Raw genomic sequence first — 13,913 nt, forward strand, 5'->3', positions numbered from 1 at the left:
GTCTCGTTGCCGACAATGGATAGCTATCTCCTGAATCGACACTGAGAGCGACTCACGAGCAGCCTTTTATCTAACACCCAGACCAGACCACCGTTAACCATTCGCTCCAAGGTCTTGCCTATACAGCTCGTTATGTCGACGCTCCAGTAACCACTTGGAAACGTTTGGTACTTTCCCGGTTTGAGAAGAGGCACCAAAATTCCCTCCTTCCATTTGCTGGGAAAGTTGCTTGTCTGCCTTATTAAATTAGACCACTTCGGAGGACTTCCTTTGACGCTGGTTGCAAGTTTTGCAGCATGCTGTACGGGTTTCGTCGTGACTGGGCACTGTATCACAAGCTGCGAACAGGGCAGAGTCCAACTCTCTCACGCAAAGTAGGCAATTTTAGACCTCTTAATTGCCAGACCTTGTGTCCAACTCAGCGTTTTCCATGGTGTAGCGGTATCCCGGCTGACAGTGGCACTAGTCAGCGCAAATTGCTCTGCCATTGTCTGAAAAAATGTCTCCAGATGACGTCACAGCCCTGCAGGAGTCACAGCAGCAGTTAGCTCCGCCACTATCACAGACCCAGGCAGCACATAGCAACCCTAATTGTGAACATAGGAGACACTGTATTTCTGCAGCAGTGAGGCTGAGGACTACACTCAAGATCATGTACCACAACGAATACCTATTGAGTTAAGTAAACTTTCCATTCTTATAAATGAAAAACCCACTTAATATGTGTGTGTGTGTGTGTGTGTGTGTGTGTGTGTGTGTGTGTGTGTGTTTATTGGAAGGGTATACCAGCCGCCAAACAACCTCTTCTTGCTCCTCCTTAGTCTAGACGACATGAAAGTCAGACATTTCCTTCCTGTCTCCATTAGCAGCCAGTTCTTTGACGTCTATTTTTGTTTATCTTGGGTAGGTTTCGGAGCCACAACCACCAAGGTGGTAGAGGCAGTGCTGGATGGTGGGCCAGTTCAAACCTTTGGAGGTTAAGGGAGTTCTGCAACATTGGTAATTGCTGCCTTGTCTGGCGTTCTGGGAGGAGGTACGGGCTACGAAGTAACTCCAGCACCCAAGTGCATTGAAAAACACAGCTGGTAGTAGTAGTATTAGCAATAGGCATCTTCATTCATGTAGCAGCATCGGTTTTCCGGTTTGGATGTTGAGAACTGAAGTAAAGGAGGCAGCTGCATAGCCTTATAGATCTTTTTGGCTTCACCATATGGGAGGCACTTTGATGTTTTTATCTTCTGCATCTTCCTTTCTTCAAGGGAGACACTGCAATCCATACTCCAGACCGGGAGATCCCCGGAGAAATTTACAAACTTCCAAAGAGATGAACAAAAGACTCCTTTAAGGGCAGTCTTACAGCATTTTCCCCAAGTGGCGTCTCCCTTTCAGGAACAGTAGTTAGTCCCGAGTGCTGGTGTTTAAAACGGTGCATTGTGTTCAAGGGAAAAAAATCTACACATCTAGACTAAGGAATACTGCCTTAACATACTCTGGAAGTTTCGTGCTGTTGATAGTCAGTGTAAAAGTGTGATTACACTGTATCACCACACACCCATTCAATTAGGTTTGTCACACCAACAATACCTTCCTGGCCTCACCCACTCTGCAGTTCATTTTCTATTGCATACTCTACAGGGCATTGTGCTGGATGTAGTTCACTTGTTGGGAACTAGACGTTTCTACCAACAGCGTCCCATTTGGTTAGTGTTTGACAGATTTTAAGTTCCAGCAAAACCCTCCAAACATCTTTATGCGCAGAATAGTGGAACTTTATCAAAGCTACTCTTTGCATTTAACTATTGCAAACACATTCAGACAACCAGCATGCATTCTGTTACTGTTAACAGAGCCTGTTGGACTGGCTGGATGAACCCTGTTATTAGACTGGGTGTTGGTACCTAGCAATGGCCCATCGATTCCACTGGAGGGGGAAGAGAAAAATTGGAAGGCTCCATCTCGGTCCCAGGAAGAACTAGTTAAATAAAAGTCTCTGCATAGAGCCCTGTGTGCCTAGGTAGACTTTATACAACTGAGGCAGAGCAGGTCCCTCAGAGGTTGCCCGCTAACGACTATTCCATCTCCACAGCCGCGCATCTCTTTGGCACACCTCAAGACTGAGCCGCTATTTATAGAGGTTTCCACCATCCTCACAACGTGCGTGGCCAAGCCAAGATCCCATTACCTGTGATACACCACATTCCACCATCGTGCTGTGAGATGAGAATAATCGAGCAGCACTAGTCAAATAGCGCATGCAACAACAGTTACGAGAATATGTGGACAGTGTAGGTGAAGCAGAATTACTCTCCAATCAAACAATATTATTTACTTTGTTACATATTTTGAGATTCTGTTAGGGTGTGTTGCTGCAAGGATGCTGAGAATGTCAAAATGTGTAATTTACACCTTAGAAAATCCCGGATGGGGCAACAATATGAGATAGGATAGATTACAACTCACCACATGGAAGAGATGTTGAGCATCAACCAAGGGCAATGTAAGAACACAGAACTTAATCCTCCATAAAATGACGAAAAAGAAAAACCGTGCACACACATGGGAGGGCAGTAAGGCCTAAACGTGGAGAACAGCTATCTCAGCTGATGTGGCTGTACACACGAAATGTGTCATGGGGATGGAGGGCAGTATGAGGAAAGGGTGGTGTAGAATGCTGCAGTGCTGCCTATGGGAGGAAGCACATATAGTGTTGCAGTGTTGTGACAGGACGGTTGGATGGGGAAAGGGGGAAGGGTTGGGGAGAGTAGCAGAAAAGGTGAAAAAACTGTACAGATGCACTGGGGGGGGGGGGGGGGGGCGACAGTAGGCGTGTGTAGAGCTGGAATGGGAGCAGGCGTTGGGACAGAAGCAGGTGTAGCTGAGGCCCTAACAGTGACAGCGCAGTGACTGTCGAAGTCTAGCACATCAGGTCAGGCAGCCATCTCAAACTGGACAGTCCAGCTGCCTCTCAGCCAGTCTAGCAGTGGCCATTCACAGTGACAAACTGCTCGTCAGAGGAGATGCTCACATAGAATGCGGTACAGTGTCTCGTTTTTGGGCGCAAAAACAACCGGGGTCATATGCGCACACGTCAAAACTATAGAACACGAAGACAGAGGTGTTAAAAATGACTAAATGTCAATCCCAATTGACATAATAGAAGACAGTGGAAAACAGGGACGTGGAGAAAGAGCTACTAAAGTCACCATACAAAACAGAGGTCCAAAACTAAAAGTTAAATGCCTTTCGTCATATCGCTTTCACGGACAGAAACTAAATCGCGGTCCACAGCCCACGCGTCAATTGCTAAAACGGTCGATAAATCAGACGGCAAGTGGGAACATAAACGGTTAAGAAATGGACTTTCAGCCGGGAGGAAGCGAACAGTTAAAATTTGGGCGCAGTATAACAAGTAGTGGGGGAGCGCCACTTATAAAATGACGATGGCTAAAAAGACAGTGCCCAATACGCAACCGAGTTAAAATGACTTCCTCCAGGCGGCAGAGCCGAGAGTAGGTCGTCCATGCCACTGGGAGAGGCTTAATAATCTTGAGCTTATTCCTTTAAGGAAGGACCAATGGCGATGCCGAAGGGACGCTACCTCCTGATGGACAGCAACACAGTGATCACTGGAGGGAATATAGAAACTAGTGGGCTGAGGTAAGAGGACTGCAGCCTTGGCAGCAGCGTCAGCAGCCTAGTTTCCTGGCAGACCGACATGACCAGGAATCCACAGAATTCACAGTGGCTCCAACACGAGTGATAAAGTTGCACTAAGGGATGGGCGGTGTAAAACGCACAGAGACTTTGAAGGGCGCCTAGTGTGTGTGAGCACGACAATTTAATAGTCTGTGACGCCAGATGTGCTCTGTGGCCTGATAAGAGGCGAAGAGCTCGGCTGTAAATACTGAGCAGTGTGTCGGAAACCGACAACTAAAGACGTGAGTGCCAATGACGAAGGCACATCTGACCCTACAGTCAGTCAGAGCCATCAGTGTACACAAATGTACTACCGCGAAATTCTGTGCGAAACTAACGAAACTGAAGGCGACAGAGTAAGGCTGGAGCAGTGTCCTTACGAAGTCAATGAAGGCCGAGGTTAACAAGGGCCACTTCACGAAGCGAAATTGGCGAAGCATTCACACCCACTGGGGAAGTTGCAGGTAGTTTGAAATTAAGCTGCCGAAGCAAGCGCCGGAAACGGACTCCAGGAGGTAACAGGGAAGAGGGATGTGCCCCGTACTGGCGATCGAAGTAAGCATCGAACAAGGAGGCATAGCATGGGTGGCCACGCATGGCAGGCTAACAGCATGCCTGAGGAGAAAGTCATGACGGTAGGACAGTGGTAGTTCAGCCGCTTCAGCATACAGGCTCTCACTTGGGGTAGTGTAAAAGGCGCCAGTGGGCAAATGGATAACATAATGGAGGATGTGTTGAGATGGCGTAAGAGGCTGGACGTGCAGATGCATAAACAAAGCACCCACAGTCGAGTTTCGGATGGAAAATGGATCGCTACAAACGGAGGTTCGATCAGCATGCCAGGAGGTACCATTGAGGACATGTAGGACATTGAGGAACCGCGTAAGACTGGCTGCCAAGTAAGACACATGAGAGGACCAAGAGTTTCCTAGCGAGCATGAGCATCATGAATTTCGTAGTTTCAACTAACGGAAGGGCAACATGCCCAAAATGTAAAGATGGTAGGAGAAACCATTTGCGCCGCCAGAAATTCATACCGACGGGTTTGTCAGTGGAAAAACTAAAACCATTGTAAGTGCTCCAGGAGTACAGACGATCGAGACGCCGTCGATGACGCCGCTCAGTGACAGGTCCGTGAGAACTGGAATAGAAGGCAAAGAGGGAGCCGAAGATATCCGGTGGGCGACAGGCCATTATAGGGTAAATGGCGATAGCTAATAGGATGATGCTCAGGAGAGAACCCTGAGGCACACCGTCTTCCTGGATAAAGGTGTCCTACAAGGCAGAACCCACATGCACCTTGAAAACTCTGCCTTCTAAAAATTCCCGCAGGAAACGGGGCAGGCAGCCACGGAAGCCCCACTTGTAAAGAGTTCTCCAGCAGGTGTTGTATGCCTTCTCCAAATCGAAAAACACGGCCAAAGTCTGGGATTTCCGCAGAAAACCATTCATGACACGGGTGGACAAACTAACAAGATGGTCAACTGCAGAACGCCACACTCTAAATCCACACTGTGCAGTCGTTAGTAAATAATGACACTCGAGCCGGGCGTGATTCATACGTCACCTTGCAAATATTGTCAGTGGGAGAAATGGGGCGTAAGCTAGAGGGAAGGTTTTTATCCTTACTGGTCTTAGGTATGAGGGTGACAGTGGCTTAATGGCAATGGCCAGGAAATGTGCCCTCTGCCCAGATGCGGTTGTACATGTTAAGTAGGAAACGCCTGCCTACAAGAGAGAGGTGCTGCAAGATCTGAATTTGCACAACACTGGCCCTGGGGCGGAGGATCGGGATGAGCTGAGAGCACGATCTTGCTCCCTTATAGTAAAGGCGGCATTATAGCACTCCCTATTCTGAGAAGGGAAAGGTATCGCCAGAGCCTCGTCCGCTCATTTCTGGTGGAGGAAGGCAAAGTGATAGTGGTAAGAGCTCAAAAGGTCGGCAAAATGGCGACCCAAAGTATTTGAAATAGCAATAGGGTCCACGATGATATCGTCTGCTACTTTCAAGCTATAAATTGGCAAATGGATCTTGGTCCCAGACAGTCGTTTGAAGTTGGCCCACATGACAGAAGAAGAGGTGGAACCGTTAAAAGAACTAATGAATGCAATCCAGCTAGCTTTTTTGCTTTCCCAAAAAACGCGACGACACTTTGCACGCATCTGATTTTAATGAATGCAGTTTGTCATCATAGGATGGCAGTAAAAGCGTGGAGAGAACATCTCCGTGCGCGAATTGCGTCGCGGCATGCCTCAGTCCACTAAGGGACTGGGACACGACGTGGTGAAGAGTAATTGCGAGGAATGGAATGTTCTGCAGCAGTAAGGATAACATTTGTGAGATATTCCACCTGGTCATCACAGCTGGGGAAATACTGTTCTTTGGAGGTCGCCAGGGAGGAGTAAAGCCGCCAATCAGGCTTAGTAAGATGCCATTTCGGTGTGCACACAGGTCAGGTAGGAGTCAGCAGACTGATAGCACATGAGAAATGGACGCTCAAGTAGGTGTTACAAAGAGTGGACCACACAAGACGATGGGAGAGCTGGAAAGTGCAAAAGTATAGGTCCATATGAGAATATGTGTGGGAGGAGTCAGAAAGGAATGTGGGTGCTCCACTGTTAAGGCAGAAGAGGTAGAGTTGGTTAAGAAGGTCAGTCAAGAGGGAACCTCTCCGACAGGCTCTGGGAGAACCACAAAGGGGATGGTGTTCATTAAAGTCGCCGAGTGGCAGAAATGTAGGAGGTAGTTGCGCAATAAGCTGAAGGAAGTTTGCCCTGGTGACATCAAATGACTAAGGGATGTAAACGTTACAGGGGGAAAAAGTCAGGTGAGGAAGATAAAGGGGAATTGCAACAGGTTGAAGATGGGTAGACTACGAACTGTCATCCCCTACGAGCAGCACGACAGCCCAATGAGATGGATTGCCGACCCCAGGGGGAAGGTCAAAACGACCCAGGAAGGAATATCAAAGCTTCAAGTGGTCGCGAGAGTGCGATTTCGTTTGCTGAAGGCAGCGTACAAGGGGATGCTGCGATGCTAAAAGCTGCCGTAAATCCTCTTTTTGGGACCGAAGGCCACGAACGTTCGAGTGGAGGAGAGTCACGATGTGGACGAGACGGAGTGTCACCTCGGTGGCTGCCGAGTGTCAGCCTGCGAAGAGTCACTGCTTCAGGGCACAAATGCAGGAGGATCCCGCTCCATGGGGTGCACAGAAGCATTGGATTGCTTGTGCTGTCGGTCTATGGAGTCCAACGCAGAAAAACGGTTGGTGGTGCGCACAGGCAACACTCAGGCCAGCCAGGCTAAGGTGTCACATAGCAATACTGTCGAAGAGGATCGCAGAGTTGGCGGAGTGGAAGATCGTTTGCCTTTGGTGGACTGCTTCAAGCCTTTCTGGTTAGCAAAGGGACAGTTGGGGGTTGTTTGGCTGGAGGGATGTAGGAAGTCTCCATGGGAGTACTACTCCTGCCCTTTCTGGCCTACCAGTTGTGTAACTGGTGGCTTCGCCCCTTGAGCTGAAAGTTTGATGTCTTGTTGCACATCTGGACGGGGGGATGGCGATGCTACCGTGACGCTGGGCTATTTCACAACCTCAGAGCTGAATTTGAGGTCGCATGTCTGTGTGGGCATGTCCTTCATGAATCTAGACGTACTAAGAACAGAACTATAGGTACCAGACGGGAGAACACAGTATTTGCGACTAACCAATAACTTGCGAGTGACTGGGTAAGGTACTTTTTCCCTTACACAGATCTCTTGGGCAGCCCACGCATCAAGGAACACAGGAAAATACAGAGAGGCGGCGGCACGGCCGCCATTGCACTTGATACAGCGGAGAGGAGGCGGCAGACGATTGCCCTGATGCACATCCCTACAACAGATTACACACTTGGCTGGGTGTCGACATTAGGTTCTAGTGTGGTTAAAACGAAGACACTGGTAGCAGCACATCCGGTTCGAAATGTACTGTCTAACTGTTATAATTTCATAGCCTGCTTTGATCTTTGACAGAAGCACCACTATATCAAAAGTGATAAAAATAGTGCAGGTGGGCATTAGAGAGGAGTCTACCATTTTTATAACCCGATTTATGGAAATGACACACTGATCAGAGAGATAAGATTGGATTTCAGCCTCAGTTAAACAGTCAAGCAGCCTAGTTTAATTAAAGCCACAGGAAGAATTCAGAGGTCCAAGGGCCTCGACACAAACAGGTTTGCTGTGGAGAAGTTAGGTGGTAAGCGGTTGTTGCGATTGAGAATCAGAAGCAGCAGGGCTCAAAATTGCAATACCTTTCTGAACAATAAACGGATTTACCACGGCGAAGGACTGACAGTCTTCAGTATAAGAGACCATGAGGAACCGTGGTGCAGCTGGAAGGGATTTTGAATCGTTAGCCTCATACCGTTTACGTTTCATAGACGTCGACTGTGAAGATGATTTGTTCACGGCGAGAAAATCCCCCAAGATTGCCAGCATCTCCGGTGGCACGCTCCTTCACAAATGGGGGCACCTGCCCTAGGTGACTGTTCGCACCTCCCCAACACCTGACTGAGGAATCATATGGCAATTTGGGAAGGTTGCAGCTCAGGCAATCATCCCTCTCTGGGCCTGGCCTGTACCATGGGGTACGTGCCAACTCTACCTGCCGACAGGGGGCTGAAAATTACGCGTTACCCACTCACCGGTTACATATCAGACGCATGAGCCAGCCTTCGGGAGTGCACAGTGAGGAAGAAGAAAACGAGGACCCTCGAACACCCAAGCGGAGGAACGAGAGGAGAAGGTAAACAAAGAAAGGAAAAGGGAACGAACAGATAATGCGGAACATTCCCAGTAATACCCCAGACATGTTCCGCAAGGGAGGGGAAAAAGAATAGCGAGAGGACATACATGCAGCACAGAAGGGAGAAAATGCTGCAAAGGCTGGGGCCCCACGGTAGCCGAGCACAAACCCACCAAAAAGTGGCGAGCCCCACTGGGGGGTGCGGCACAATGGTTGGAGCCGAGTCAGTAGACTGTGTGGCCACGTTCACGGGTGGCCCTGCCTCTGACACTGTAGGAGATACCCACGATGAGACAAAAATAGGTGACAGTGGTAGGACACACGGGACAGGTCTCACATCTATGTATGTTCTACTGATACGTGATGTGTAGCAAGGAGTAGGGTGTTGTGTTCAGATAGGGAAGGATGCCGATACTGCTTAGGTCGGGTGTGAATTGGAATGCTGCTGTTGAAGACATGGGAAACATTTCACATTTTCAGGCACTATGAGAAGTAGTCGAAACTTTGGAAATCAAAGGCTGTACAGTCACATCCGTATACAAACCACCGGACGTTGATCTCAAAATCAATCTAGCAGATAACTTTTCTAGTCAACACACGCAAATAGTGACTGGTGACTTCAACTGTCACAGCACCACGTGGGGGCTATGAGCATGATGATGAGAATGGTATTACAATAATGGGCGGAAGGCAACCATCTGAGCCTTATACATGACCCTAAGCAACCTGCATTTTTCAATGAGTGGCAGATGGAAAAGCAGATACAATCCTAATCTGATATTTTGCAGCGAGAACATCTCACAACAGTGCATAAAATCTGTCTGCAATCCTATTCCAAATACACAGCACAGACCGATCATGTGCGAAATCTACGCAGCAGTTAGACCACAGACAGTTCCGTTCAGAAGTAGGTTATACTTCAGGAAATCCAACTGGCCGAAGTTTACAGAAACGCTGGACGCTGCAATTCCCAATACAGAACCTTCACCTGACTCATATGACACTTTTGTGAGGGCTGTAAAGAGGTGCTCCAGAATTGCAATGCCTCGGGGTTGTCGAACATCATACATTCCCGGTCTAACTTCAGAACTCACTGCCCAATTTACAGAGTATAAGGTGCTATTCTAAGAAGATCCATTCGACGAGACAATGCTACTGGCTGGGAAGAAACTTATTGCATCTCTGAAGAATCCAAAAGGAATTCTGGTGTTAAAACGACGGAAGAACTTGATCTCATCAGAAACAGTCAAAGCGTAGAGATTATTGAGACGCCTCAATAATGGCCCAACCAGATCCACATCACACTGCAGCATTACTGCAGATCAGATAGCAAACTAACTGCTCATGAATGGGAAAGGAAGCCATAGAATCAAAGTTCCGAAAGTACAGCAAGAGGCCCAAGAACAAACGAGGAATCTGACTCTTCCTTTCCAGATTTCTGAATTAAACAAGGCTATTAAGGAGAGCAAAACTGGTAAAGCATCCTGTCTAGATGACTTCCGTATGGAGCAACTCAAGATTTTCGGTCCAGAAACAAGAAAGTGAATCCTGCAGCTTTTCAACAACTGCATGAACCAGTGCCATATACCAAAGATCTGGCGAAAGAGCAGGGTGATAGCTCTTCTGAAACGTGGAAAGGAAGCAAATCATCCCAAGAATTTCAGAACAGATAGCCTTTTGTGTCACCCTTATAAACTGTTCGAAAGTATGATTCTGAATAGAATCCTACCAGTAATAGACCCTGTTCTCATACCTGAACAAGGAGGATTTCGACCAAACAGAAGCTGCACAGGGCAACTTTTGAATCTCACTCAGTTTATAGGGAATGGCTTTGAAACCCGTCAAGTAACTGATGTGGTCTTCGTGGATCTCACAGCAGCGTATGATACTGTCCATCATCGGTTACTCCATGCAAAATTATACAATATGATCAAGAACGCCCACCTCGTTAGACTACTCAGCACCCTCTTCCAAAACCGTAGGTTTTTTTGTTGAATTTCAAGGACAACACAGTCGCTGGAGAGCGCAGAAAAATGGTCTACCTCAGGGAAGCGTCTTGGCTCTACTTCTCTGCAACATTTATACCAACGACCAGCCATTGACCCCAGGCACAAAGAGATTCTTATATGCAGATGACCTAGTCCTTGCTACACAGAGCTCATGCTTTGAAAGAGTGGAAAGAAACCGGACAACAGCACTTAGAACATTGTGAAACTATTACAATCGGAACCAACTCTGACCAAACCCTTCGAAGACACAAGTGTGTGCCTTTCATTTAAGGAACAGGGAAGCTAATCGTGAGCTACATATTGCATGGTCAGGCATCCAACTACATCATCATCATCATCATCTACCTAAATACTTGGGAGTCACTCTCGATAGATCTCTGACATTCAAAACTCACTGCAAGAACACTAAAATTAAAATCTCCTCTCGAAACAACCTAATTCGCAAACTAGCGGTGACACAGTGGGGATCACATCCACAAACTATTCGCTGTTCTGCAATGGCACTGTGCTGTTCTACTGCTGAATATGCTTCTCCAGTCTGGTACAGGTCATCTCATGCCAGACAAGTAGACATTGCTCTCAACGAAACCTGCAGGTTGATCACAGGTTGCTTAAGACCTACCTAAACTGATATGCTCTACTGCCTGGCTGGAATAGCGCCACCATGGGTACACAGAACAGTGGTTGCTAACAAGGAGAGACTGAAAGTGGAACAGGACAGTGCCCATCCACTGCACGGACATAATCCACCACAGCAACGGCTGAGATCGAGAAAGAGCTTCCAGAGAAAAGAGCTTCCAGAGAACATCCGAGAAGCTCACCATTTCACCAGAGAAGGCAAGGCTGGAGTTATGGAAGAAGTCGACGCCTCACCTGCAGACGGCAGAAGCTGAAGAACTACCACCTGGACACAACGAGAGCTGGCTGGTGTGGAAATCTTTAAACAGATTACGATCAGGAGTTGGACGATCCAGAGACAACCTGAAGAGATGGGGCTTCATAACAGAAGATACGTCCTGTGATTGTGGACAAGAATAAACCACAAGCCACATGCTCCAGTGCCTTTTGTGCCCTACATCCTGCACGAAGATTGATCTCCTGCAAGCCACTCCAAGCGCCTTGGAGGTTGCAAAGTACTGGGCACATGTAATATAAATACAATATTTACTGACGTGTGTGACTAGTGTAGGTGTTTGTTTGCAGCCAAGGCAAGATTTTAGAAAAGTAAGCAACAGAATCAAAATTGAATGAAGAATGGACAGAGCGAGTTCTGTTATAATGTTGTTACGTAAATTCTTCAAAAGAAGGAACTTAATGATAAGTACTGACTTATCTAGGAGAAAGGTTCCAAGATAGGGTTTGACAGTATAAAAGTCTAGCGTACATTTTTTGCTATTGTACCTTCAGAGACAAGTATTTACGGGATACGCTGAAGCTTTTTCCTAGTACAAAAACGTAATAAAATCAATATGGAAAAGGAAAGAAAAACTAAATAAGTATTCAACTTGCGCCATTTATACAGACACATTTCTGGTATAGGAAGTAACACTGCTATGCGGTAGTACAGAATCTACTGTATTTCTACAGTAGATCAGTTTTCCACTTCCATATTCTGTAGCTGTTAGTCAGCCAATGTAGTGGAATTAACATGCAGGCAGTTTTCACAAAACGTCGATCTCACAGCCTTAACCATAAAGTTAGTAACAGTAAATTACTCAATTTTAAGGAAACAGTACCTGAAGATATTTGTTCCAAAACAGCGAAACTGCGACATCAAGGAGTGTAAAGGGCAGATCAAGAATGTTGGTTCCAGAATGAGATTTTCACTCTGCAGCGGAGTGTGCGCTGATATGAAACTTCCTGGCAGATTAAAACTGTGTGCCCGACCGAGACTCGAACTCGGGACCTTTGCCTTTCGCGGGCAAGTGCTCTACCAACTGAGCTACCGAAGCACGACTCACGCCCGGTACCCACAGCTTTACTTCTGCCAGTACCTCGTCTCCTACCTTCCAAACTTTACAGAAGCTCTCCTGCGAACCATGCAGAACTAGCACTCCTGAAAGAAAGGATATTGCGGAGACATGGCTTAGCCACAGCCTGGGGGATGTTTCCAGAATGAGATTTTCACTCTGCAGCGGAGTGTGCGCTGATATGAAACTTCCTGGCAGATTAAAACTGCGTGCCCGACCGAGACTCGAACTCGGGACCTTTGCCTTTCGCGGGCAAGTGCTCTACCAACTGAGCTACCGAAGCACGACTCACGCCCGGTACCCACAGCTTTACTTCTGCCAGTACCTCGTCTCCTACCTTCCAAACTTTACAGAAGCTCTCCTGCGAACCATGCAGAACTAGCACTCCTGAAAGAAAGGATATTGCGGAGACATGGCTTAGCCACAGCCTGGGGGATGTTTCCAGAATGAGATTTTCACTCTGCAGCGGAGTGTGCGCTGATATGAAACTTCCTGGCAGATTAAAACTGTGTGCCCGACCGAGACTCGGTCGGGCACACAGTTTTAATCTGCCAGGAAGTTTCAAGAATGTTGGTTGTTTCGTTGGTTGGTTGGGGATGGGCTGGGGTGGCAGGAGGGGACCAAAAAGCAACGTCATCAGTCCTGGGATCTAAGGTGGCAGAAACAGAGAGAGACAACACAAAGGACAGTCAGTCAGTCAGTCAAGGGGAAGGTGAAATGGGCAAAGAAAGAAGTTAAAGGTATGAAAGGGCAGCAGGGAGAGGACAGATCAGGATGGGGTGGGCGCAAACAGAGAGAGCAGGACCGTCACAGATACACAATGCGCTTTGGGGCATCAGCTCCACCATTCATACCATATCATACACCACACCATACCATACAGAATACCGTAGCATGCGCAATACCATGATCGTGACAATGTGGGCAACACCACGAGAAGATCAAAAAAGGGGAATCAAAATGGCAGAGAAACCAGGCAAAATGCAGGGGAAAAAGGGGAGAAGAACCCGGCCACTGTGGAGACTAAGGCCAACGGCTCCATAAGCAATGTGAACGCTAACTAATGGCCTCCAGTTCCAGACGAATATTCGATGATTTGAACACCGGAAGAGACCATTTTCGCGAAGAAAACCGAGGAAAGATGTTACCATATTAGGATCATCTGCTAACACGCAGGACAAGGAAGGTTGGAGGGGATATGTAGTAAGAAGGGCCGAAACGCAGGGGCAATCCAGAAAATATGAATCACGGTGGTGGGGGGCCCCGCAATTACAAGGTGAAGAGGATTGGGAGTTAGGCTCACTGCTGGGTAAAAAACTACTGGTCAACCTAGTATGGCCAATTCGAAATGGCAGAGGGTGGAAAACGCCAAATGGGAGAGTTGAACGAGAGAATGCCATGTTGAGCTACCCCAGGGAAGGAAGGGGGAGAGGTATCGACGCCATAGGTAC

The 13,913-nt window shown here is 47.6% G+C and overlaps 1 non-coding gene across 1 annotated transcript; it reads right to left on the bottom strand.

Annotated features, from left to right (window-relative positions):
- Positions 1–12,668: 12,668 nt before the first annotated feature.
- Positions 12,669–12,745, bottom strand: Trnas-cga. Its single transcript has one exon. It is a non-coding gene; the product is annotated as a tRNA-Ser (tRNA).
- Between the last annotated feature and the right edge of the window lie 1,168 nt (positions 12,746–13,913).

The sequence above is a fragment of the Schistocerca piceifrons genome, unplaced genomic scaffold (genome assembly GCF_021461385.2).
Source record: "Schistocerca piceifrons isolate TAMUIC-IGC-003096 unplaced genomic scaffold, iqSchPice1.1 HiC_scaffold_2341, whole genome shotgun sequence".
NCBI lineage: Eukaryota > Metazoa > Arthropoda > Insecta > Orthoptera > Acrididae > Schistocerca > Schistocerca piceifrons.